The following is a 23272-nucleotide window of genomic DNA, read 5'->3' as shown; positions in this document are numbered from 1 at the left end:
CAAAGTATATATCATACAAGTTACCAAAAATGCGATCGTATTTTCCAATAATTTAGCAAAATAATTAGAATAATGTCTTCCTATCAAGCATTCTGATATTATTAGAAGTGTTTTTAAGAAACAACAACAATCTTTGAAGCACAAATATTATTCTTTTGTCATCCTTTTTCTGAATATTTTGCTCCCCAAGAATTCGACATTAAAATACAATGCATTTTATGACTTTTTTCACTTTCTCCTTTCCATTCTATCTCCTGACAGATCTCCTCCCCACACTAAAGATTTATTTTGTATTTTGTAAATGATGGACCTAATATTATCTGGTGCATTTCTTTGTATACCTAGGTAATGAAATTTCCTTCGGATACTTGTGAGCTAATATGTGACTACATAACTGAAGATAATGACTTTCTCTCGAATTCAGAGGACAGAATTTCACAAGATTAAATCATGGTTCTTAAATCCTGTATATAAACTTTCAAATATTCAAAACATGGGAAGACTAATTACACTATGGGGAAAGATTCCTCATATAATCTAATGTAGCATACTATAGTCAAATAGAAGCCATCATGTAAAATTTACTTCAAGATATACATACACACGTCTCTTATACTGAGACTTTTTTTTTATTAACTTGAGTATTTCTTATATACATTTCGAGTGTTATTCCCTTTCCCGGTTTGAAAATTGATTTTATTTGATATTAGAATGGCTACTCCAGCTTGCTTCTTCTGACCATTTGCTTGAAAAGTTGTTTTCCAGCCTTTCACTCTGAGGTAGTGTCTGTCTTTGTCTCTGAGGTGTGTTTCCTGTAGGCAGCAGAATGCAGGGTCCTCGTTGCGTGTCCAGTTTGTTAATCTATGTCTTTTTATTGGGGAGTTGAGGCAATTGATGTTGAGAGGTATTAAGGAATAGTGATTATTGCTTCCCGTTTTATTCATATTTGGATGTGAGGTTATGTTTGTGTGCTTTCATTCTCTATGTATTGTTGCCAAGATGATTAGTTTCTTGCTTTTTCTAGGGTATAGCTTGCCTCCTTATGTTGGGCTTTACCATTTATTATCCTATGTAGTGCTGGATTTGTAGAAAGATATTGTGTAAATTTGGTTTTGTCATGGAATATCATGGTTTCTCCATCTATGTTAATTGAGAGTTCTGCAGGATACAGTAACCTGGGCTGGCATTTGTGTTCTCTTAGGGTCTGTATGACATCAGTCCAGGATCTTCTGGCCTTCATAGTTTCTGGCGAGAAGTCTGGTGTGATTCTGATAGGTCTGCCTTTATATGTTACTTGACCTTTTTCCCTTACTGCTTTTAATATTCTTTCTTTATTTTGTGCGTTTGGTGTTTTGACAATTATGTGACGGGAGGTGTTTCTTTTCTGGTCCAATCTATTTGGCGTTCTGTAGGCTTCTTGTATGTCTATGGGTATGTCTTTTTTTAGGTTAGGGAAGTTTTCTTCTATGATTTTGCTGAAGATATTTACTGGTCCTTTGAGCTGGGAGTCTTCACTCTCTTCTATACCTATTATCCTTAGGTTTGATCTTCTCTTTGAGTCCTGGATTTCCTGTATGTTTTGGACCAATAGCTTTTTCTGCTTTACATTATCTTTGACAGTTGAGTCAATGATTTCTATGGAATCTTCTGCTACTGAGATTCTCTCTTCCATCTCTTGTATTCTGTTGGTGAAGCTTGTATCTACAGCTCCTTGTCTCTTCTTTTGGTTTTCTATATCCAGGGTTTTTTCCATGTGTTCTTTCTTGATTGCTTCTATTTCCATTTTTAATTCCTTCAACTGTTTGATTGTGTTTTCCTGGAATTCTTTCAGGGATTTTTGCGATTCCTCTCTGTAGGCTTCTACTTGTTTATTAATGTTTTCCTGTGTTTCCCTAAGTGTGTTCATGTCTTTCTTGAAGTCCTCCAGCATCATGATCAAATATGATTTTGAAACAAGATCTTGCTTTTCTGGTGTGTTTGGATATTCCATGTTTGTTTTGGTGGGAGAATTGGGCTCCGATGATGCAATGTAGTCTTGGGTTCTGTTGCTTGGGTTCCTGCACTTGCCTCCCGCCATCAGATTATCTCTAGTGTTACTTTGTTCTGCTATTTCTGACAGTGGCTAGACTGTCCTATAAGCCTGTGTGTCAGGAGTGCTGTAGACCTGTTTTCCTCTCTTTCAGTCAGTTATGGGGCAGAGTGTTCTGCTTTCGGGCGTGTAGTTTTTCCTCTCTACAGGTCTTCAGCTGTTCCTGTGGGACTGTTTCTTGAGTTCACCAGGCAGGTCACTTGCAGCAGAAAAGTTGGTCTTACCTGTGCTCCTGAGGCTCAAGTTCGCTCGCGGGGTGCTGCCCTCGGGCTCTCTGTTGCGGCTGCAACCAGGAAGATATGTGCTGCCCCTTCCACGAGCTTCAGTGCATCAGGGTTCCAGATGGCCTTTGGTGTTTTCCTCTGGCGTCCGAAATGTTTGTGCAGAGAGCAGTCTCTTCTGGTTTCCCAGGCTTGTCTGCCTCTCTGAAGGTTTAGCTCTCCCTCCCATGGGATTTGGGTGCAGAGAACTGTTTATCTTGTCTGTTTCCTTCAGGTTCCGGCGGTGTCAAAGGCAGGGGTCCTGCCGCTCCTGGGCCCTCCCCCACGGGAGCCCAGAGGCCCTATACAGTTTCCTCTTGGGCCAGGGATGTGGGCAGGGGTGGGCAGTGTTGGTGGTCTCTTCCGCTCTGTAGCCTCAGGAATGCCCACCTGAACAGGCGGTTGGGATTCTCTCTCACGGGGTCTGGGAGCAGAGAGCCGCTGCAGGCCGGGATCCATGGGTGTGGGACTTACGATAAACACAGGACGTGCCCGGTCCTAGAGGAATTCTGCCTCCGTTTGTCCCGAGCTCACCAGACAGCTTTCTTGCAGCAGAAAAGTTGGTCTTACCTGTGGTCCCGAGACTCAAGTTCGCTCACGGGGTGCTGCCCTCGGGCTCTCTGTTGCGGCAGCAACCAGGAAAATATGGGCCGCCCCCTTCTGGGAGCTTCAGTGCACCAGGGTTCCAGATGGCCTTTGGTGTTTTCCTCTGGCATCCAAAATGTGTGTGCAGAGAGCAGTCTCTTCTGGTTTCCCAGGCTTGTCTGCCTCTCTGAAGGTTTAGCTGTCCCTCCCACGGGATTTGGGTGTAGAGAACTGTTTATCTGGTCTGTTTCCTTCAAGTTCTGGTGGTGTCTCAGGCAGGGGTCCTGCTGCTCCTGGGCCCTCCCCCACGGGAGCCCAGAGGCCTTATACAGTTTCCTCTTGGGCCAGGGATGTGGGCAGGGGTGGGCAGTGTTGGTGGTCTCTTCCGCTCTGCAGCCTCAGGAGTGCCCACCTGACCAGGCAGTTGGGTCTCTCTCTCTATACTGAGACTTTTATATTTACATTTTACATTCACCATTTAAACATCTAAATGTACATATATATATATATATATATATATATATATATATATATAAAATATATATCAAAATATCAAGAAATGCTTGACCCTGAAACCTCTAATGTCAATGCCTGTTAAGAGATAATCTTCCTTGAAAATGTAAATAATGATAATCACTTCTTATAAGCTTGATAACCTTCTTTCCATAATGTGAATGAGAATTTAAAAATAGTTTTACTTACTATTTCAACATAAAGAAGTACATATATATTACATATAGAAGGGACCATATGTAATACATTAATATATTGCCCCACATATTGCCCATACATATGCAACCACCAAACGAGATAAGATGGGTGAAACAAAGGAGTGCACGCTGACAAGAACTGGATTTAGATCTCTCCTGAGAGACACACCCAGAATACAGCAAATACATAGGCAAATGCCATCAATAAACCACTGGTCTGAGAAGGGGACCCACGTATAAGGAATCTTAGAAAGGACTTAAAGAGCTTGAAGGGGCCTGAGATCCCATGGGAACAACAATGCCAAGGAACCAGAGCTTGACTCTACATGGTGTTACCCTGGGCTCCAATTTCATAGGTAGAAATGAATATCCTAGTAAGAGCAGCAGTGGAAGTGGAAGCCCTTGGTCCTGCCAAGACTGAAGCCCTAGTGAACGTGATTGTTGGGAGGAGGAGAGTAATGGGGGTAGAATGGGAGGGGAATACCCATAGACAAAGGGAGGGGGAGGGGGAGGGGGATGTTGGCCAGGAAACAGGGAAAGTGAATAACAATTGATATATAAATAAGAAATACTCAAGTTAATAAAGATGGAGAAAAAAAAAGAAAAAGTAACAAAACATTTTTCTTTCCTTTATTCTCAACACTGTTAAATTCAATTCCTTCCATCAACTACACGTAAATGTCAAATGATCAGGTTGTTATTTTTACATTTGTGAAGAGTTGATTACTATCTTTTAAAATAAAATGGGGAGATTTTCCGTTGTGGAAAGAAATGGTGCTGAGTAGAAAAAAAAACAAAAAACATGGACAGACTGATAGACAACCAATCCATTCCCTTATTTTCACAGTGCTTCTGATACTAACTGCCATTTTGTGTGAAGGATCGTGCATGACTGATCAGATTTGCAAGAAACACTTGTCCAGTTGGTATATTTATAATGTATAGAAGAACTCTCACATGAATATTTTATTTTTCTCACAGTTTCCGAAATGGATATTCTGGAAAGTGATTCACTAATGTTGAGAAAATTTATCTCTTGCCCCCCAAAATGGAATATACTGTTTATTTGATATTTGTCTAATAAATATATGTACTTATGAGAACAGCAATTAAGATATTTACTGGATAATAGTAATACCAGCATCACATCTTCTAGAATAATATGAAAGCTATATTCATGACTAGTGGAGAATATATATTATGTGGTCACAAAAAACATATCTATGATCATAAATTCTAATATAATTAAGTAAAATGTTTCATTCAAACACATCAGCTTTCTGTAGTGTCTGCAGAATAACCCAGCAAGACTTTTTGCTGGTTTCCTGGTTAGTGGAGAGATAGGAGCTACTTCCTGTCTCTTCATTCTAATGTGGAAGCTATGCGGTTAGGAGGCTTACGTGTGTAGCCCCTTTTGAACAACCATCTTGCTTCTGTAATCAACTCTAAACAGCGAGCAAGAAGGCCCAGCTTATTATGATTTAATATTTTCTGTAGAGAAATATGTCACTGTATAGCTCACAGGCCTGCCATTATGAATTGTAATACTCCTAAATTAGTTGTAATACATGCTAGGACTGTGGGCTAATGTTAGCATTACTGGCTCCTTGGTAGCTTCCTGCTAATCTTTCACCAAATCCAAACAACAGAGTAGTTCCTTAATCAATTGATTTTTAAAATGTGCCCAGAAAATATGTCAAAATGAATTGAGACATATAGAGGGGTAATCCAGTAAGCATCAACACTACTCAAAAAGCATATGTCTCTAAGGAAACTTGAGAAAAAGGGAAATCCCCCCTAAGATTGTCATTTGGATTGCTTATCTAATCACAAATATACATTCCTGAAAACATAAATATAAGCAATATTATATTGACTGAGCAGGTTATATTTAAGGAATTTGAAACTGTACCTATATATGTATCCATGCATATCTATTATATTTGTGTACCTTATGTTAGCTTCCATATAAAAATAATGTGTAAGAAAAAGAAATAAGATGACCACAAATCCATGTTTTTAAAAGAACAAGGAAGGGTATATGGAAGGACATGGCATAGGAAAAAGCAGGATAGTCGATTAATTATAATCTCAAAATAAAGGACACTATAAATAGTTTTGTACCTTACGACCTTTCCAATGTGTAACCTCTAGTATTAAGGAAGGCATGATGCGTATACTTGCAGTTTACTGGATACAATCAAAACATCATTGAACGGCATCAGATATGGTTTCTTTCTTTTCCAGCCTCTTCAGATAACCGCAGTGCCTTGATAAACCACGGTTCGATTTTCTTCTCCTACATCTTCCTCCTCAGTTGTGTCCATGTTGGGAAAAAGAATTTTCCTGATACAGAGCTCCACCTAGCAGAACAAGTATTCTATGGGTAAGTTGTAAAACCAATATTCATATTGTATTTCAAAGGGTGAATGGTACTAAAATGCAGATTCAGTTGTACAATAATGATTCTGTTGAGCTATTGACAGCTTTAAAATGTAACAGAAAATATGTCATGTATGAAGGGAACTATAGGGAACGTATTGAAGAAGGAGGGTCTTTACAGAAGTGTGACCCTTTACAGATGTGTCATGGGAATAGTGGAAAGAAGTGTAGGTGGTAGGATATAGAGCAATGATTATCAAACTCTAAATGCTATATCACTTTAATACAGTTCCTAAAGTGGTGGTGATTACCCCCAATAAAATTATTGCATTGCTATTTTATAACTGATATTTGAAACTTTTATAAATCCTAATGTGTGTATATATACATATATGTGTGTGTGTATATATATATATATATGTGTGTGTGTGTGTGTGTGTGTGTGTGTGTGTGTGTGTGTGTGTCAGATATCAGATATGCTACTCTGAGAAAATGCCATAACTAAACTTTTGTAAGCTTACATTGTAGATGTGTTGAAAATAACCAGGTTATCTTGATTTAAAAAAGTTAGGTCTCTTGGACATTCTCAGAAATGCCAAGTTTGGTCCAACTCAAGATGCAGTAAAGAAAGATTCTTAATATTTACAAACATCCAACCAAACAAATAAAGAAGAACAGCAACAACAAAAATGAAAAATACAAGCATTCATCATAAGTTTGTGAAATTGGTCGTCTCCAGTAAAGGAAGATATTTTCTTGACTGTGGAAAAAGGGACAAATGGTTTTCTATTGCCTTTTTCATATTAGGATACCAATTTCCATGTTCACCTTATTTATTCCTGAAGGGGGTAAGCATACATGTTATAAATTTAAAATTCCCCATCTTGTTTATAGACATTTTCCCACTTGCTTGTCCATTTCTTCAGTGTACTAACTCCTAACAAGTGCTAGAACCACCTCCTCTCTTTTGAGTCCTTTTTTGTGACCAACATATCTAAATTTCTTTCCTATGATAGTCTTCCTTGTTTGTCTGAGATGTGATCATATCAAGCCTGTTGCTTTTCTCTATATTTTGAAATTATCCATATGCCTCTGAAAATTTTTCTCTCTTACTCATAATAAAATTGTAACCAGAAATAAGCGAGTGGCTTCTGTTTTTGTGATTTCTTCACTGTTCTGTGCTCTTTCAATATGGATATTTAAAATATATAGTTCCTCAAGTGACTATAATTCATCCCACAATACATGTTACATCTTTCACGGATATGTACAGAAATGTCATAGGTTTCACTTAGAAAGGACTTAAGACTCACATGATTAAAGAAAGAACAGCCAATATTTAATATCACACACATCAAGCAATAATGAAAAGATATGTATAAAAAATAGTACTACCTCAGCTTCATGCAAAAATTTTGGTAAATTACCATAAGAGGAAAGTTGTGCAAGTGTAATCTGAGTGAATGTTAAATTCTGATCATTAGATTCCAAAGAGCACAATGTGTCTTGGAAACCATAACAATTTCTTGAAAACCAGAGAATTCTTAGATTGTGGGTTAGATTTACCAGTTGCTTAATAAAATGATCTACAGTCGTGGGGGTAAAGTGAGTGGATTGAGCATAAAGTAATCCTCATATCTAACTTGTACAGTTTTTAAAACTTTACAGAAATTATTCTCCTGTGTAGCTCAAAATATACCCCTCTCCAGGTTATAACTTTGTTTCTGTAGAAGATTGGTACTGAATAGTCCTACATTGATTACCTTTTCAAGAGACCACTGCTGAATTGAGTTATTTGATGTGATCTTGAATTATCAAGACAAAACACATCATGATACCCTAAGTCTATCCTGAGAATCAAATTATATTAATATTTCCCTTTTTACTAGAGCTTGAATGAAAAACTTATCAAACAATGTGAAATTTTCGTTTGCCTTCCTGACTCTAAACAACAAACTGGTGACTGCAGGGGATATAAAACCACTGAAGTCTGAGGGTTCTGTAGTTGTCAGGCTGAAGGAACATTTTGATGTCAATGTTCTAAGGCACATGTCATCTGGCAAAGTGAAATGTGCATTTCATTTTCTCTCCCTGTGGCTTTAAACACAATTTTTGAACACAGATGGAACCACATTTCACAACTATGAATATTCGTATACATGAAGACATACCAATATGATATAGAGGAGATAGAAGACAGATACATGGATGGATAGATAGATAGATACATAAATAGATAGATAGATAGATAGATAGATAGATAGATAGATAGACAGACAGACAGACAGACAGACAGACAGAAAGAAAGAAAGAAAGAAAGAAAGAAAGAAAGAAAGAAATGTGGATAGATGGATGAATGAATGAAATTTGTATGGATGGCAGATGGAGTGACAGATGGACAGAGAGATAGATAAACATGTGCATAAGAAGATACTGGTGTATAATGTTGTTAAATCCATATGAATCTTTAAATATTGTGAATTCTTACTTTTTTAATCATAAGGTTCATTATGAAAAAGGTAGCAAGGAGACTTCTTTAACACTGAGATCCTGATAGCTGAACAGATAAAAAAATCACAAGGAACTTTGAATTGTAATGTGCTTTACTCCCAGAGAATCAGAAATCTTCACACAGTTCTGTGAAGCCAGACAGCTTTGAAGGATACAGAGGATGACACACAGCTATCAATATAGAGGAAAATTTATAGAGAAAAGCCTAGATTAATCTACTTAATTTGTAAATAAATATTATTAACCTAATAAATTAGCTAAATTATTATTACAAAATAACTCAAAGTTTTTGAACTTATACCCAATTTGTTTGGTCTTGTTCAGTCAAGTTTTTAAAACAAAACACAGTAAAACAAAACAAAACAGAAGAAATACAAGAATGCATACACTTTTGAAAATCTCCTGAATCTTTATATTTCTAGTTTGTGTATAAAGAATAACATCCATAGGTTATCTTGTCTAGGCATTCCCTCCCTCTCCAAAGGACTTTGGTTTGGTTCCTAACGTTGACTTTTATTGGCTCACACATCTTACAACCCTATCTTCAACTGACCCTGCATTCTCTTCTGGTCTTCATAGAGAACACCATGTGTGTCACACTTTTATACAAAAATGAAAATAATTTATAGGAATATTAGCACTCACTTCATCCTATCATATGTTAATACTTCTTAAAAGATATTGAAATGATTGATAATTTTGTACACATGTAATTAAGTGAAGCTTCAATTAATAAAATAAAATATTATAAAGTTTCATAAATTCATTAATCCAGCCATAACTGGCACATCAGGCATACAGAAGGACATTCTGGACTATGCTGTTGATAATGATTATATCGTGATGTAAGTGTTTATAGTCAGCTTATATTACTCTGATTTTTGTGTGAGAGGTTCAATGGAATATGTCTTCCATGATACACTGCTTCTGGTTAGATGTAAGAAGGCCTAAGTTTAATTCTATATTTTCTTTCATATCAAACCTTGGATTACCTCTTAGATATCAACTCCTTTCAAAATTACATAATTTGAAGTCCAGATTCATTCTAATTTTTCAATAAGTAGGAAAACATCTGTCTTGCAAAAGATAAATCATATTTCCCATGTAGAAATAATCTCCATTTTAAAATCTCTAATTGTGTTTATTCTAGAAAATACTTATGACACATTCAGTGAAGCTTGATTATCATTTGCTTAACACCTAATATCCATGTGTAGGTGATATAGGACATACTTGTATTTCTGGGTTGAGGATACAAAACTTGGGATGTTAATTTTCCAATTCCATCATTTGCCAGCAAATCACATGATGCCATTTCCTTTAACAAATGTGTAATAATGGAAAATGTAAATTATCAAATTTTATTTGTTCATTCTTTTTCTGAGAGGCATTTGGCTCATTTCCAATTTCTGGCAATTGGGAATAGAGCAGCATTAAATATGGTAGAGAAAGTGTCTCTCTGATATTATGATATTAGATTTGGGTGTATGTTGAAGAGTGGTATAGCTAGATCCTGAGATAAATTGCTCCCCAATTTTCTGAGGAAACTCCACACTGATTTTCCCAAAGAATGAAAAGGTTTGCATAGTTTTATTGAATACCATCTTTTTTGTTTCTTTACAACTTTGTACATTTGTCGTCTATAGGAAGAATTTTTGGTTAAATATATTTTCCCATTGTGTAGGCTTTTGAATTGACTAATTACAGTGTCTTTTTGCATGTAAAGCTTCTTGGATAAAAGAGGTCCCAATTTTATTAAATTTTGGTGTTAGCTCCTTCAATAATAGAGTCTTGTTCAGAACGATGTCTCCTCAGTCAATGAGTTCATGATTATCCATTCCATACTCTCCTATCATACTGAGTATATCTGGCTTATTATGGCATTTTGTGATGCATTTGGAGTTGAGTGTTTTACAGCCGGATAAGGATAAATCTATTATAATTCTCCTGCGTGCAGACATTGATGAAATCAGTCATAAGTTTGTAAATTTATGTCTGTGATATCAGGTCAATTCCTCTTATCACTGTGTCTGTTTTGTGCCATTGCCATAATCTTACCATATCGCAGTGTTTTAAACATCCAGTCCTCTCTCTCTCTCTCTCTCTCTCTCTCTCTCTCTCTCTCTCTCTCTCTCCCTCAATCAATCCCTCCCTTCCCCCACTCTCTTGCAGTGTGTCTGTGTGTTTGTGTGTGCATGTGTTAGTGTTTGTGTGTGTGTTTGTGTGTGCATGTGTGAGTGTTTGTGTGTGCATGTGTGAGTGTGAATGTGTGAGTGTGTGTGTGAGTGTGTGTGTGTTTGTGTGTGTGTCTGTGTGTGAATGTGTGGGTGAGTGTGTGTGTGAATGTGTGTGTGAGTGTGTGTGAGTGTGTGTGTTTGTGTGTGTGTATGTGATTGTGTGTGTATGTATGTGTGTCTGTGTGTGTGAGTGTGTGTGTTTGTGTGTGTGAATGTGTCTGTGTGAGTGTGTGTGTTTGTGTGTGTGTGAGTGTGTGTGAATGTGTCTGTATTTTTGTGTGTGAATGTGTCTGTATTTGTGTGTGTGAATGTGTGTGAGTTTGTGAGTGTGTGTGAGTGTGTGTGTGAGTGTGTGTATGTGAGTGTGTGTGTTTGTGTGTGTGTGTGTGTGTGTGTGTGTGTTTAATTCCTTTTGAAGTTGAGATTAGTCCATTCAAGATCTGTGAACTGTACTGGGATTTTGATGGGGCTCACACTGAATATAATGAATACTTTTAGTAGAATAATTTCTTTTTTTTTCTTGCACATTCTCTTTATCAACACATCAAATATTATTCCCTTTCCTGGTTTCCTTCCAAATATCCCCGATTCCATCCCCCCACCACTGACTCCATGTGGTTGCTCTCGCACCCTACCTACCCACTCCCTCTAGCCTCCCTGAACTCTCCTTCTCCTCTACTGAAGCATCAAGTCTCCATAGGAGCAAGGACCTCTCCTCCTATTACAGCCCAACAAGGCCTTCCTCGGCTACATTTGCGGCTGGAGACATGGGTCACTCCATGTGTACTCTTTGGTTGGTGGTTTACTCCCTGGGAGTTTTGGTTGTTTGATCCTATTCTTCCTATGAAATTGCAAACTCCATCACATCCGTCAGTCCTTTCCCTAACTCCTCCAATTGGGACCCCATTCTCTGTGGAGTGTGTGGCTGCAAGGATCTGACACTTAGTTTCCCAGGCTCTGACAGGGCCGATCGGGTGACAGCTCCTGTCAGCCTGCAACTCTTGGCATCCCCGGTAGTTACTGGGTTTGCTGTCTGCACGTAGCATGGATCACCATGTGTGGCAGTCTCTGGACGGCCATCCCTTCAGTCTCTGCTCCAGACGTTGTGTCCGTATTTCCTTCTGTGATTATTTTGTTCCCCCTTCTAAGAAGGACTGAAAAATCCACACTTTGGCATTTCTTCTTGAGCTTCATGTGATCTGTACATTGAATCTTGTATTCCAAGTTTTGAATTAATATCCACTTCTCAGTGAGGACATATAATGTGTGTTTTTCCTGATTAGGTATCCTCATTCAGGATGATATATTTTACTCCCATTCATTTTGTTAAAATTTTCATGAAGTCATTGTTTTAATAGCTGAGTAACTATCTGTTCTGGAAATCGACCACAGTGTCTGTACCCATTCCTTTGTTGAGTGACATGTAGGATATTTCCAACTTCTGTCTATTATAAAGAAGCCTGATATGAACATAATGGAGCATGCGTCCTTGTTATATGTTGGAACACCTTTAGTGTATACACCAAGGAGTTGTATAGCTGTGTCCTCAGATCAAAATATATTTAATTTTTTGAGGAAATGACAGAATAATTCCCACATCATTTCTTTAAACTCTTCTAAGATCAAGAGTCGACAAATGGGACGTAGTAAAATTGCAAATCTTCAGTAAGCAAAAAGGAAACTGTCCTTAGGATGAACCATCCAGCAACAGATTGAGAAAAGATAGTTGAGACCAATGTCCAATACATACAAATAAATCAAGAAGTTAGAATCCAGAAACTCAAATGACTCTATCAAAAATGGGATACAGAGCTGAACAAAGAATTCTCAGTTAGGAATTTTGAATGGCAAGAAGTAGATAAAGAAATGTTCAACATCCTTAGTTATCAGGGAAATGCAAACCAAAACAGCCCTCATTTTCCATTGAACACCAGTCTGAATGGCTAAGATAAAAATCTCAGGTAAAGGCAGATGCCAGCGAGAATGGAGAGATAGTTGTACACTCTCCTTTGTTCGTCAGATGGTAAGAGGGTTCACTCTCTCTGGAAATCAGTCTGGAGGTTCCTTAGAAAAGCTCTGGTGGATAGGGCTCTGTAAACATTCTTTTGAAGACAGAATAGGAAGAATTGGATGAGGAACCATTGGAGGTTGGGCCTGGAGGAGGATAAGGACTGGATTGTAAGAAAAAAAAGAAAACAAAACAAAAAAAAGCCTAAATCAACAACAACAATAATAGTAAATCATAATAATAGTGAAGAAAAAGAATTGGAGGAGGAAGAATAGGAGGAGAAAGGGGAGAAGAAGGAGAAAGAAAAATATCTTCCTGGAAAGGGAATGGTAACCTCAGAGCAAGACACCACACAGTTAATCTTCCAACTTTTCAAAAAGAATTTTTAAAAATTTTAAAATAGCTGTATTGCTACATGCATTTTATTCCAGTCCTGGAGGTGAGTAGGTAGCTGAGTGATTTCAAAACCAGCCTGTTCTGCAGAGCCAGCTAAAGTCCAGTCATGATTAAATATAGAAGGAAACCATCAAAAGAAAAGGGCTGGTAAAACTGTACTTGATCAATAATCCAGGTCCCAATAATGGAAAATAACAAATCTTGACAACATTGGGTAAATGCTTATACCTTTAGAGTTAAATATGCAAGAATAGGCTTATGTAATCTCCCTCTGTGATTTAAGCAACTAAATATCCCCTAGGTTATGGCATAGGTAACCCTGAACAAAGATCCATAGAAGTCACTGTACTAAACTGTGAGGATGAAACATAGATGCCATGGAGACTCTAAGATGTTGGTAATGTCTGAGTCATGATGGATACTTGCCAAAGCAAGCTGCAAATGGAGAATAAACTCAGCCCAAAAGAAAGATGAGTTTTGTAGTCAATAAAATTGAAAAGCGGTGGAGATACTAAGAACATAGTGATTCAGTGTTTCGAGTTCCTCTACCTGGAGTTTAGTTCACCTAGTATTTCCATATTATGTCCCATTTTCATGCCTTATGGAATGGTAATGTATATTGTATGTCACTGCGTTGAAAGTAAGTGATCACATTTTCATTTTGATATTACAGATAATTACAGTAAGGAGATTGCATGAGTGTCAGAAGGGACTTGGAACTTGTAAACAGTACAGATGCTGTGATCAACTATGAGGATCCTTGAAGTTGAATTATGGTAGCCACAGAATAAAATGTGTGAGTGGGAATTAAAATGGTTTTAGTAGGCTCCTCTGCAGTGTCAATATTAAGAATTCTGGTTTATGTAGAGCAAGTGTTGCTCACTCTTTTGCAAGAAGTGTTTTATTCAGCCAGGGAGGGTTGAGGAGTTTTGATGTTTCTGAAGCACCAGTCATGTTCAATGTCACTCTTGTCTTTTCTTTTTCTTTGTTCTTTTTTCGGAGCTGGGGACCGAACCCAGGGCCTTGCGCTTGCTAGGCAAGCGCTCTAACCTCTGAGCTAAATCCCCAACCCCCAAATGTCACTTTTTATTTTGCTTCCTTGGGATCTGGGTGCCTTGCATAGCTTAGAATCCTAATCTATATCTCCTGTCAGCACACTACCAAGTCTCTTGCCTCAATCATTATGTATTAAACTTCTGAATTGTAGACCAGAACTAAATAAATGTTTCCAAATTCAAGAGTTGCTATCAGCCCTGTGTGTCTTCACAGCAATAGAACTCTAACTAAGAAAAATAATATAAAATAAAACTTCACATCTTTGAAGAAAGAAACTGAAGAAAGTATGAGAAGTTTTATATATACCCTATGCTTATAATACCGGTAAGATTAATATAGTAAAATCAGCCATCCTACTTAAAAGAATCTACAAATTTAATGAAATTTCCATAAAAATGTCAACATAATTCTTTTCAGACGTTAAAAGAACAATATGCAATTGTATATGGAAAAGGATTTTGTCCTGGATACCTAAAATGATTCAGTACAAAAAAAAAAAAAAAGAAAAAAAGAAAATCTAACCCTATTAGAATCCCTGATTTCAAGGTCTTTTACAGAGCTGTAATAAAAAGAGTCAGATGCAGATGTGTGTACCCAACCAAAGAACAGAATCTTCTGACCCTTCGGGTTGAATTAGGCTAAAGCTAGAAGAAGTTGAGGAGGAAGGTGACCCTGTAGGAAGACCAGAAATCCCAATTAACCTGGTCCCCGAGATCCCTCAGACACTGTGTGACTAACCATGCAGCACACATCAGCAGATATGAGGCCCCCAACGCATAAAAAGCACAATGATCCCAGGTCTGGGTTTAGTCAGAGAAGATGCACCTAACCCTCACGAGACTGAAGGACCTAGGAACTTTAGAGATCTGGTGGGGTGGGTGGGGTGGGGACATCTTCCTGGAGGCAGGAAGGGCAGGGATGATGTACGGGATGTGGTAGAGTCCGGGGGTGAACCAGGAGGTTAATGAATCTGGAGTGTGAAGATAAAGAGATAAAGAATTTTAAATTTTAGTTTTAAATTTAAATTTTAATTTTAATGCCCATGGTGTGGGTATTAAAGCATACAGTGTGATCAATGAAATCCAGTCTAAGATCCAGACATAAATCTACACAATATGAACACATTATTTTTCATGAAGAAACTAGAAATGCGCAATGGAAAAAGAAAACATTTCAACAATATTTATGTTCTAACTGGATTCCTGCATGTATAAAAATGGAAATATAACTATATCTATCATCCTGTGCAAAACTGAAGTCCAAGTTGATGAAAGAGCTCAAAAAAAAAAAAAAAAACCTGACATACTGAACATTGTAGAAGAGAAAGTGCGAAATGGTCTTGAATGCATTAGCACAGGAAAAAATTTCCTGAGCAGAACACCAATAAACCAGCAATACGATCAATAATTCAAAAAAAAAAATTACTTCATGAAACTGAAAAGCTTCCGTAAGACAAAAAACAGTCAGTAGGTGGAAATAGGAGTTCATAGAATTGGAAAAGATTTTCACCAACTCCCCATCTGACAGTGGGCTAATATCCACAATATATACAGAAATTGAGAACCTAGATGTACACAAAATATTCCAATTACAAAATGGAACTCACATGGGAAGAGACTTTACACAATGCAATCGGAGTTGCCGACAAAAACAAAAAGAAACATTCAACCTCCCTAGCCAACAAAGAAATGAAATTAAAACGACCATGAAATCCTACTTTATAGCTGTCATAATGACTAAGAGTAATAACAAAAATGATCGGTCATGTGGTTCAGGGGAAACTTTTTGTTTGTTGGAGTGCAAACTTCTACAGTTATAATGGAAATTAATATTGCAGTTTTTGAAAGTTGGAAATAAATCTTCTTAAAGACCCAATCATACTACTCTTTGGCAAATCACAATAGGAGTTACCATTCGACCTCATGGACACCTGATAAACTATATACATCATGGCTTTACTCATAATAACCATAAACTTGAAACAATGTGTTTATTCCTCAACCAAAAATTAATGAAGTGTTGTAGAATTGTGTAGTGGTGTATTACTCAGATAATATAAACAATGGCATTATGAAATTTGCAGAAAAATGTGTGTAATCATAAAAAAAAAAAAAAAAACTTGAGTCAGGTAATCTAGATCTAGAAGTACAAGGTAGTACGGATTCCACCACACGTGCATATTAACTTAAAAGTAAATACTAAATTACAATTCATAGACCTTGAAAGGTTAGGTAAAGAACGGGGCGATAGGAATCATTTTTCTCTTTGTGCAGGGTTAAAGGACAGTTTTGTGGTGAAATAAGGGAGTGTGGATTCATAAATTGGTGGGGGAGGGAATGGGGATTTATCTCAGTGGTTAGAATGCTTGCCTAGGAAGCGTAAGGCCCTGGGTTCGGTCCCCAGCTCCAAAAAAAGAACCAAAAAAAAAATATAAATAGATGGGGGTCGGGTTGATGGGGAGTGATGAAGTGAGAGTTAGGATTAGGAGAATTGGGATTTTATTCACATACAGGTGTGGTGTGGAAATATCATTTAGACGAAACTTCGTCGAATTTGAATCTGGTGAAGACTTTGAGTTTTAAAGAGTGCAAGCACTGAACCTGCCATCCCTTATAGCCAAACAAGGCTTACGGTGGCTAAACGTGGCTACAAGGATCTGCAAACCACGCACGATCATGAGAGAACAGAGCGATGCCCTCACAAACTGACAGCATTTCCTCTTTTCTAAGGACAGCATCTACAAAGTTCATAAAATAACACACGCAGGGTCATTTACCATCAGCCATAAAATCCCCAGGACCATCGAAATCTAAAAAGGGGTATACAGAAACTTTACCATCTGCCAAAAGGTCTTTAGGATGTTCAGCATCTTCTCCATGAACTTGGTTAACCCATAGAATAAAAGAACTAAAGCCATCTGCCCAGGGTGTTTTCCCAAGATCCACATATTTCTTCTTTTCTTTTATGCCAAGACAGAAGGCCAGCTTCCTTCTCGCCATCTCTGATCTCTTCAACCTATTTGTTTTCCCTCCAAAATGGCCGTTTACTCTGAATAGAAGGCTGATTGGTAAATCCTAGAGGAACTGAAGGGATATACGACGTGCAGTTGAAGACATGAAAATACTTGTGATTACACAGAAGAAGCTAGGGCTCTCCAGGATGAAAGAGATTTTTCAGGGAGGGCCTAATTATGATATCACTGAGAATTGCCATGGACTACCTGCTGAACTGCTTTACTAACATTGACTAGATTCAAGGGAGCACTTTACAGTATTGTCTCCTGTGACACAGTGGAAAACTTTACATACTATATCTCTCTAAAGCTAGGGAATTCTCTTGGCTTCATTATTGGTTACATGGTCTGAATGGAGAAAGATAGTCAGGGGCTTGGCAAGGGTAGAAAATATTTAGGAACCTAGAGTGGAGGAGATTAATCTGGATAATAATTTTATTCCCAGGTCCATTCCTATGGCCTATAGTTTAATTTTCTCAGATAAATCTGTTTCCCAAACACTAGGATTTTCCCTATAGTCATTTAGTGGAATGAATATTATATTATATTTTCTTATTGTACATTCCATGATAGGGGACTTTATAATATTCCTGAATGTGTACTCAAAAATTCGTTTTTCCAATTCCATTTTCTGCAATGATTTTGGCAACAAAGGGGGCACAACTATAGAGTAAGCATAACAGTGTAAGTACTGTGTACATACTTCAAATGACACACTCCCAATTACTTATTTTATCTTAAAATTACCAGACATTAATAAAGGAAAGGACCACATGGACTATATAATTAGGTTCCCTAGTCCCACTTTATATCAGTTCTGCAATATCTACCTTTTGTGTTTCATTGCCATACTTGAGGATTTAAGATATTTTACCATTATCGTTATTAAGGCCAAACATAAGATATAGGAGGCTGGGCAGGGAGAGGAATGACTTGAGGACAAGTGAAGCCTCAATTTCAGTAGTTTCAAAGGAACAGGATGGAGTCTATTTGGTGTTGCAATTTGTGGATTCTACAGTCTTGACCTAGATGCACAGAATTCATGTTAAAATTCCAGCTAAACTCATAGCTGTAGGAGCCACCAAAAGTACATAAATATACATCAGCCACCAAAACTACACAAGATTGATGAAGGTAAGAAGTGCATTATGTCAGGAATCAGATATAGATATTTCCTGAGAGACAAAACTAGATTATACAAATACAAAAGTGAATGCTAGTGGAAAACCAGTAAACTGAAAATGGACTTCTTGTTTGTAGATTTGAGGAAAGATTACAAGAGCTGAAGGGGCTTTAATACCATAAGAACAACAATGTCAATGAACCAGAGCTTTCTGATACTAGAACAATATTCAAAGAATGTACATGGACAGAGATATGGCTCCAATTGCATATGTGGAAGAGGATGGACTTGGTGGTCACCAATGGAAGGAGAAGTCCTTGGTCCTCCCTAGGTTTGACTCCAAGTTCAAAGGAATGTCAAGGGGTAGTAACGAGCATTATAAAAGGGGAGGGGGACCAGTTAGGGATCTTATGGGCAGGAAACTGGGAAAGGAAATAACATTTTAAATGTAAATATAGAAAATTCCAGTTAAAAAAAGCAATAAAATTTGATAAAAAATAAAAGATATAAAAGAAAGGATAACTGCTAACTAATCATACCTATTGACTTGGAAATCTACAATGATGGTCAGAGTAATACTAATAGAATGACTAAGATGATGAAATCTGAACTAGAGCACTTCTCTCTCCCAGATAGAAGTGTCAGACAGAAACTGCACTATAGGTATCAAAAACATTGAAGAGTTTACTCTGAGCTGAGGACACAATACTTGTCCATCCCATCTACCTTAGTAACTTTCTCTTTTTGACAAAAAGTATAAAGCCCATGACATGTCAGGGATACAACTGTGCCCTTCACAACACTTTTGGAATAAAGAAATGAATGCTATAAACTCTCTGAATTCCAGGAAGCAAAAGAACAGGGAAGTCCAGATGCTTCTGAGAGGCTCCTGGCTCATGATTCCCTTATGTGGAAGGCACAGATAAAGGCTATGTCTTCAGAGATACCACTCAACACCTAACAAGGACACACAAAGCTTTCCCAGGGACCACATATTTCTTCCTTGTATTTTATACCAAGATAGAAGGCCAGCTTCCTTCTCCAGATTTCCAATCTCTTCATCCTCTTTGTTCTCAGTTCCAAATTGGCTCTGAATTAGAGGCCATTAGTAAACCCTAGAGGAACTGAAGGAAAATCTGAGAGGCAGTTGCAGTCATGACAACAGAGGGAGCTAGTGTTCAACAGGTTTGAAAGAGAGTTTTCAGGGAGGGCCTAATGATAATGTCACTGAGAACTACCATGGTCTACATGCTGAACAGCTTTCCTTACATTGACCAGATTCGTGGGGGCCCTTACCAGGTATGTCTCCTGAAACACAATGGATGTAGCTGTACTTACTACATCAATCTAAAATAGAGACTTCTCTCTGCTTCAATAGTGGTTACATGCTCTGAATGCAGAAAGTTAGACAGGGGCTTGGCATGGGTAGAAAAGATTTAGGAACATGGAGTGTAGGAGATTCTTCTAGAAAATATTTTTATTCCCAGGTTGATTCCTGAGACATACAGTTCAATTTTATGCGTTTTCTCTCTTTCCCAAAGGCCAGTATTTCCTCTACAGAACTTTAATTGAATGAAGCTTTTATTTCAATTTGTTATAGTAAATTCCTTGATAGGTGACTTTTTAAATGTTCCTCAATGTGTAATCAAAAATTCTGTTTTCCAATTAAATTTTCTGAAATGATTTTGGTCACAAAGTGGGCCCAGGTATAGAGTGAGTATAACAGTGTAAATGCTGTGTACCTACTTCAAATGATGAATTCCCAAATCCTAATTTTATCGCAAAATTACCAGACATCAGGAAAGCAAAGGACAACATGGACTATTTAATTCGGTTCTTTACTCCCAATTGATGTCATTATTACCCGATCTATCTTCCAGTGTTCCCATGGCCAGACTTGAGTGTTTAGGATGTTTTACCATGATTCTTTCTTAAAGCCCAACATAATCTACTCGATAATTGCCAGGGGAGAAGAATGGCTTGAGGACCAGTTAAATGTCTACTTCAATAGGTTCATAAAAACAGGAGGGAGTCTATTTGCATTGTCATTTGTGAATTCTACATTCTTGACATAGTTTTCGAGAATCCATGTTAACATTCCACTTAACAACATAGGTGTAGTAGCCACCAAAATATATATATATATATATATATATATATATATATATATATATATATATATATATATATATATCAGCCACCAAAACTAGAAAAGATTGATAAATCTAAGAAGTGCATACTTCCAGGAACTGGATATAGATATTTACTGAGAGACACATATACAGCATGTCAAATAAAGAAGTGAATGCTAGTAGCAAACCCGTGAACTGAAAATGGAACTCCTGTAAGTAAATATTGAAAAAGGATTAGAAGATCTGAAGGTGCTTTCAACCCCATAAGAACAACAGTGCCAATGAACCAGAGCCTTCGCATACCAGACCAATATACAAAGAATTTACATGCACTGACCTATGGCTCCAAATGAATATGTGGCAGAGGATGAGCTTTGTGGGCAAAAATGGAGACGATGTCCTTAGTCCCTAGTTTGTCTCCCAGTTTAAGGGAATGTCATGCAGCAGAAAGGCTGCTTAGAGAAGAAAGAAATGGAACTGTTAGGGATCTTATGGGCAGGAAACTGGGAAAGGAAATAATATTTTAAATGTTAATATAGAGACATCCAAGTAAAAATCAATAAATTTTGCTAAAATAAAAAAAGAATGATATAAAGTAAAAGAAAGCTGCCAAGTAATCACACAGATACATAAAAGAAACATGCAGATACTGAAGTCTTCCAAAAGAAGGGATATGAGTAACATCCATTTGCCAGACCTGTAGCGGTAGGAGTCCTCGTGGATTAACTCCTACATGGGGTACAGGCAGGAATTGACAACAATTTTGACTCTGGGTGACTATCTCCCTAGCTTCTTTTCTAGTCAAAGCAAATCGGCGGCATAAAGTTTCAGCCGTTTTATGAAATTGTCTGTGAAATTCTTTTGCTACATCTAATTGGGGGGACAAGGCAACTGCAATCATTCTTGTAGCTTGGTCTGCTAGGTCATTTCCGTGGGACATTGGACCAGGAAGGCCTGAGTGAGCTCTAATATGTGTTATAAATACAGGGGATCTCCTGCTGAGAAGGGTAGATTGAATTTGTTGAAAAATTCGAGCAAGTTTGCTGGAAGGCCTGATTAATCCAGCTACCTCAAGAACCTTACCTGCATTAACCACATAGGAGAAATCTGACACAATGTTAAGCGGGCCTGAGAAGGCCTCGAAGACCTCCAGCACCACTAAACATTCCACAACTTGAGGTGAGGTTTCATTATACTGTTTAGATACTATCTTATTATTGACCACATAAGCACCTACACCAGTTTTTGACCCGTCTGTATATACTACAACCCCATAAACAAGTGGTTCCTGAGATATTATGTGTGGGAACACAATGGCTTGGCTTAAAGCAAATTGTAGGATCGGGTGTTTTGGAATATGATTATCAATCTGTCCAGCAAAGGAAGTAACTAACACTGCCCAAGCATTTGAGGTAGCAGCTAATGTTTGAACCTGAATGGCTGTGTATGGTACTATCAAAATTTTGCATTCTTTCCCAAAATGAGTAATAGCTGCCTTCAACCCGCGGAGTGCAATCTGAGCAAACGCATCAGGATACCAGTCAATAATCTTAGCAGGAAATGCATTGGGATGGATCCACAATAAAGACCCATTCTGCCACAGGACAGCTGTTGGTAATTGCATAGTTTTGAAAACACAGAAATCAAAAGGCTTGGTTTCATCAATGCACTGTAATTGAGCATCCTGTAAGGCACTTTCTACAACTTGTAAGGCCTGGTTTTCGGCTGGCTTCAATGCTTTCGGAGAGGAGATATGAGAGTCCCCTTCCAAAATATCAAATAACGGTTTCAACTCAGCAGAGGAAATCTTTAAAAATGGTCTCAGCCAATTTATATCTCCCAATAATTTTTGGAAATCATATAAGTTATGTAAGTGATCTCTGCGAATCTCTAATTTCTGAGGAACTGTTTTTTTTTTTTTCAGGATAAATGACCGATCCCAGAAATAAGCCAGTTTCTGCAATTTGAACTTTTCTGTAGCGACTTGTTTTCCACATTGTCCCAATGTTTTGATTAAGATGGGATATGAGGTCTGTAAGGTTGTTAAATCTCTATGGCACTTAAGAATATCATCCATGTAATGAATCAAAAGCAAAGATGGAAATCGTTTCCTTATAGGTTCAAGGGCTAGTTGCACATTTAGCTGGCACATAGTGGGGATTTGGCCATGCCTTGAGGCAGGACCTTCCACTTAAATCTCTTATCAGGTTCAAGATGATTAACAGCTGGTATAGTAAATGCAAACCTCTCTCTGTCTTGTGGACACAAGGGGATGGAAAAGAAACAATCCTTAATATCTATAATTATTATCTTCCATTGCTTAGGTGAGGCAGAGAGGAAGGGTAGGCCTCGTTGGATCGAGCCAAATAAACCAGACATCAGGAAAGCAAAGGACAATATGGACTATTGAATTTGTTTATCTAGTCCCATTTGATATCAGGATTACACTATCTAGCTTCCAGTGTTCCCATGGCAAGACTTAAGGGTTTAGGACCTTTTACCATGATTCTTTCTTAAAGCCAAAAGTAAGATACTGGATGATGTGAAGGAAGAAGAATGGCTTGAGGACCAGATATATGTCTACTTCAGTAGGTTCATAAAAACTGGAGTGAGTCTATTTGGATTTACATTTCTTAATTCTACATTCTTGACAATGTTGGGCAGAATAAATGTGAACATTCCACTTGACAAAATAGGTGTAAGAACCACCAAAACTATATTTGTATACATCAGCCAAGAAAGCTAGATAAAATTGATGAAGGAAGAAGTG

This window comes from Rattus norvegicus, chromosome Y (assembly GCF_036323735.1).
Source record: "Rattus norvegicus strain BN/NHsdMcwi chromosome Y, GRCr8, whole genome shotgun sequence".
Classification (NCBI taxonomy): Eukaryota; Metazoa; Chordata; class Mammalia; order Rodentia; family Muridae; genus Rattus; species Rattus norvegicus.
Note: the sequence above shows the minus strand (reverse complement) of the source record.